This window comes from Platichthys flesus, chromosome 5 (genome assembly GCF_949316205.1).
Source record: "Platichthys flesus chromosome 5, fPlaFle2.1, whole genome shotgun sequence".
NCBI classification, from domain to species: Eukaryota; Metazoa; Chordata; class Actinopteri; order Pleuronectiformes; family Pleuronectidae; genus Platichthys; species Platichthys flesus.
This window is the reverse complement of record NC_084949.1, coordinates 19249711-19255475: the sequence shown is the minus strand read 5'-3', so window position 1 is coordinate 19255475 and position 5765 is coordinate 19249711.

The following is a 5765-nucleotide window of genomic DNA, read 5'->3' as shown; positions in this document are numbered from 1 at the left end:
TCCTCTTTTTTTCTTCTTCCCTTAGCCGCACACAATAGTGAACACTATGATGGCTGCCCTGAAGCACTGGAATGGATTCGGTGAGCAGGACAGGACTCCTCCCCCCAGTGCAGCTTATGTTGAATATTGCACTGGTCTCAACTGTCTGACTCTGGGCACCTCCACCCCCTTCCTCTTCTCAGACAGGAAGCCAAGTGACTCAGGGTTTTTCCCTCCCTTTTCACTCGGTCTTTCTCGACTTCCTTATTTCTTTTTCCTCTCCGCCTCTGTCACAGGTTGCAGAAGTTCCCCTCCGATGTAAAAGCGCTTCTCTTTTGAGATACCATTACAGCAACAATCCGATGTGACCAGTTTGGAGCCAAACCAGTTGAGCAATGTGCTCATTTCCAACGACTGTGTCTTATTTTGGCACGCCTTGGCTGGCCGGTTTGCTGGCTGGCTCATTTTTAGACCAGGGTGTAAGACAACTCTGCAGCATACTTTGCTTCATGTTTCTGCCAAGACCCACCTCCTGTTGACACTGGCCACGTGGGCTTGAAAAAGATAGAGGGAGCAGTGCAAAGGGGGGGGGGGGGGGGGGGCAGGGGCTGAACACTTCTTAGAATCACACGAGTCAAAATGTGCTTCAATGGCAAAAGGACTTTAAGTTCCTCTGTGGTTTCTGTTGTGGGTTTCCGTGTTAGGTCATAAAGCAGAGTTGTACGCCTGAGGTTCCATGAGCAAGAATGTGCTTTTTTGCATTTTGGATTTTAAAAGGTCAAAAATATAAGCTTACGAACACGACCTACATATATTTTCATAAAAAGTACAAATGTGTAATGATGTCAAAAAAATCATGTGACTACAGCTTTAACCAGCGTGCTCTACAGTCAACAGCGCCTCCATTCACTGGACTATTTAATTCCTCCTTTGCTTTACTAACAGGTGGGTCTTTTCTGAAAATAATCTGCCTTTAGCTGCAGTTTAGCCTTAAAGGAAGACCCCACCTCTTTCCCAGCAGCCTTTGCCTCGCTGCAGTGACATTTGTTGACTCAATAGACTCCGGCTCAGAGCAGAAAAGGAGATTTGTTTTTACACAGAATGGGGGAGGGGAAGAGGCAGAGAGGGGAAGGAGGAGTCACCCGAGCTGCAACACATATCCCACAAAGACAAAATAGACCCTTTTACTCTGAGCCTGACATCTTTCTTTGCATAACTCGGCTCTTGCAGGCAAATGTTAACGTGCTGAGGTGTAAATGTATTTAAACCTCATTGTACAGCTGCAGTTGTCGCCTGTGGAAATATTTCATGTTAATGTTTAGCAGTAATCATCCAAACTATTTTACTCTTTGCATGAGGAGAAGAGTTAAGGAGAACCTGATTAAAAAGTGTCATTGATTCCCCTTCCAAACTAGACTGATCACAAAGCAGATATACAGCATTTATAAGTTCCTATTATCTTTACTGCACATATGCTCATCGTGTTAACAGCTTTCAATACACCTTCTGTTTGAGGCAAATATGGAGTTAATTTAATCAAGAAAATAGATTTTACAATGTTAAAGGCAGTGGTAACACAAAGTCTATCCTGGCTATATTCCTGGGTAATATCATGTTTGTCGGGTCTCCAGGAAACAGCCGACAGTGGCATGTTAACTTGTGTCCTTTGTTGTAAATCCTTGTGTGCATAGAACCTGAGGTAACCCGAACCACTCCTTGCGTGACTAAAAGTTAGGGCGCTTGTGACTCCACAGTTTAAATTCCCAGATGAGTTGTCAACATCTCAGAAGTGTTGAATGAAAAGCCCCCTTTCCCCCGTCCCATCAATAGCCATTTACTGAGAAGGGCAGTAAACCTGCACCAGTGAAGTGCCTCACGGATCACCGCTGCAGGGCTTTGGACTGGTCAGCTTCCCTCCATCTCCAATGGCTGCTGTAAACAAGAGAGTGCACTAAGTCAAACAACATCTCACCATGCAAACACACACTGACGTTTTCCTAACCATTGTCCAGATTAGATGTTTCTAATGGCCTCTGTTGCATTGAGGCTCTAAATGAAGGTAACTTTTACTTTGCCAATGAGCTTTTATAGTCCGTGCTGTCTGAATAATGTGTTTAGGTTGCATGGGCTTGATTTTCAAGCTGCAGCTCTCCAATGCATTTATATAGGTTTGTCTTACATGCATTTTAAAATGGCGGCATTGATTTGTACTCTCAGCAGTCAGGCAGCAGAGCTTCTTGCTGGGGCTGCTTCCCCCTGACAGCTACTGTAACTCGTAAATCAGAGATTATCTTGTCATTCCTCTCACCTTGTCACATTTCAAAGGGGTGGAGGCGTGTGGCTGTTCCATCTGTAAACACAGAGCTGTGGCCTCATGCTGACCTGGGGTCACAAACATTTAGGCACACTTGTCACTTGACTGATTTCACACCTAAAGATGATGATGAGCGCTGGTGAGAGATTTTAACTGTTTTTGTTGTGGGACCAGGGCTCTTGTTGATTTATGTCAAACCCAACAGAGACAGGGTCCTACTGGCTCCCCAGGTCAACTCTTTGGGCCTCTGGTCTTAACATCTCTGTCACTTTAAGCCATGCTGTGGTTTATAGTCCTGCTTCCCAAACAGAATTCATCAAACTGGGTGGTGTAAAACCACAAAGGGAACTTAGTCAGTGTTTTTAACGTTTCTTTCAGTTTACAGGCAGCAGCACACTGATGTCTAAAGGGGTTAGAGACCAGAACTTCTGTTAAAATATCACTTATTTCAATTAGACAAAGCAGAGATGTAAAAATTTGTCATTATATGATTTATTTTCCAATTGTTGTTAGTTCTTTGTGAACAGCACATGTTAACGTTAGGGCTGAGGGAATGTCTTTACTGCCTGGATAAGTTTTGTTTTTATATTTGGTGTGAATCATTTGGTCCTAAACTCTTTGGGCCTCTGGTCTTAACATCTCTGTCACTTTAAGCCATGCTGTGGTTTATAGTCCTGCTTCCCAAACAGAATTCATCAAACTGGGTGGTGTAAAACCACAAAGGGAACTTAGTCAGTGTTTTTAACGTTTCTTTCAGTTTACAGGCAGCAGCACACTGATGTCTAAAGGGGTTAGAGACCAGAACTTCTGTTAAAATATCACTTATTTCAATTAGACAAAGCAGAGATGTAAAAATTTGTCATTATATGATTTATTTTCCAATTGTTGTTAGTTCTTTGTGAACAGCACATGTTAACGTTAGGGCTGAGGGAATGTCTTTACTGCCCGGATAAGTTTTGTTTTTATAATTGGTGTGAATCATTTGGTCCTAAACGAGGGGGAGGAAGATTTATAATGAGAGCAGTGATTTACAGCTTTCCCTACATAGGCCTGAAAGTGGTAGAAAAGGGTGACATCTGAGGCGCGACTGTGAAGCTGAGAAAAGCAGCACTTCTCAGAGGAACCCGTCGTATCAACACACATCTCACCTGGGGCAATCTAAACACACACACACACACACACACACACACACACACACACTCAAACTCTTTATTTAGGGTAATAACTAGCTATCCTCTGCTTACGCCCAATACACAAGCGACTGACCACAGGTTTCCATCCTAACAAGATGTCACCCACTGCTGCCCCTCCTCCTGTAGTTATCTTAAAAGACAAGAGAGAGTCGTTAGTTTTGGTCTCACATAGCCTAATTGTTTGAGCCACAGCGGGGGGTCTGGGACAGGGTGGTGGACACGGGGGTGTTCAGAAAGCAAGGGAGAGTAACTGGAACACATTACTTTTATGCTATTTAGCTCCTAAACACAGTACATCTGAACATTTTGGGGCACTTTTGCACAAAGAAAATCTAATTTGCTGGGACTTGCAGGACTTTCTGTTCCACTTCACAAACACCTCTCCATCTGCCATGTGTGTGCAATCTAACGATGGACAGAGTTCCTCCCTGGGCACAGCAGGGTTGGAGAAGGCCAATCATGGCCTGCCGCTGTTCCCGTGGTGACCAACTGCTTCTGAAAGGTTTAAGAGTTGGTTCCCGCATTCAGGTTCATCCTCCCCTCACGCACCACCCCAAGCTGAAAGCTCCGGAGCCACAGCCAGCTATTAAGGGTGGGGAAGCCCTTCTTCTTTGCAGCTGTGTGACGTAAGCCTCTCAGCCCCTTAATTCCAGGGGTGGAATTAAAAGCCAGGCCTCGTTTGTGTCACTACTTTGAACGGGTCTCTGTTTTTAGCGCCTAACTGGATTCTTAAACCAGGAGAGGACACACACTTAAAACACAGTGGTTGGAAAAATGGTTGACTTTGCAAAAGTGTGAAAATCTTATGAGAATTTGTCTTGGATAAAAAAAATGTTTATCAACACTAAGTGCAGCATATATGAATTCTATGTGATTTTATTCGTTTAGCCCATTTTCATAAATTACAATTTGTCTCATAGGGCTTAAAATGGTGAGACACCAGCCGTCCTTAACCCTCACAAGAGTAAGGACAAACTAAAAGATATATATAAATTAACGGGGGGATCCCTCTACCAGGACAGCGAGAAGTGCAATAGATGCTGCATGTAGCTGAACACATAAACAAAATTGCAATATTTTAAACATTGATTGGTACTGTTTTTAAGATAGTAAATCAATCAGTGTCAGATCAGTGAAAAGTGTCTCACCCACTCTAGGGTGGTCAGGATGAGAGTTGAGCTCTTTCAGTACAGAGACCCCGCTCTTTGTTGAGGATGTGCTCTGCTGTTTGGTGTGCAGCAGATGATGACCCCTGCTGGTGAAGCATGATGACCGACAATGCTGCTGAGCCCTCTTGTGTGTGTAATTTTTTTTCTTCCTTTTAATGGACTTTAATGGCATCTTATTTCTTGTAATTTCCTGGACACTAATATTTAAATGTTATTTTAACAATGAAACCTCAATTCTGTTTCGCATTATCCAGAGAACCCCCCTGCACCTTTTTTGGTTTCAGAAAGGTCAGTGTTTTCAATCTTTAATTTAGTATTGCAGTCCAGGTCTGCAGAAAAACACTGTAGCTCAAAACCTTAAAGCCTTTTAAGTGAAAGTAAACAGCAGGATTGTTTTGCAGAGGCACCGAGTTATGATTTGTGCCTCTTCGAGAAGGAACAGAAAATGAGATGCAGCCACTCCATATGCAGGCAGCTGGCACTTGACATTTGTGACTGTTAATGTCACATTGCAGCACAGCAGCTTTGAATGGTCCCCACAGTCAGAACAACACCCTGATTCACCATCCTCCTACAGGTCCCTGCAGCAGACACCCTCTGCCATAGCTTCCAGGACACGTCACAGCCCCCCCGATAAAGTTCAGTATAGATTGATTGTATCGTGAAGGTACATTCATCCAGTGGAGGCAGTGGTGGAGAGTGTATCCAGATCCTTCACTTAGCCATAGTTTCTTCATGGTCTTAAAAAGGTCTTAAATTCAATAATGTAAATTTTAGGCCTTAAAAGGTCATTATTATACACTAGCTCCTACATATATGTAGTGAGGTTTTTAATATGATGTTAGTTTAATGTTACATCTGTTGCTCTCAACATTTTATTTTTGAGAGAATTGTTTAGTGGGCCTACGTAGTTTGTAATGTCTCAGTGTTTAGTTCTTTAACAGTGAAAACTACAAACAAGACCAGCGTGGAAACTTAAAACTGTTGACAAACACCGCGGTCACAATCTGAATACTTGCCTTAGCCGTATGAAGGACTCCTGTTACCCACCGTCTCTGCCTGTACTTCCCGAGATAATGGGTTTACGGGGCTATTCTCTACTTGGCCACT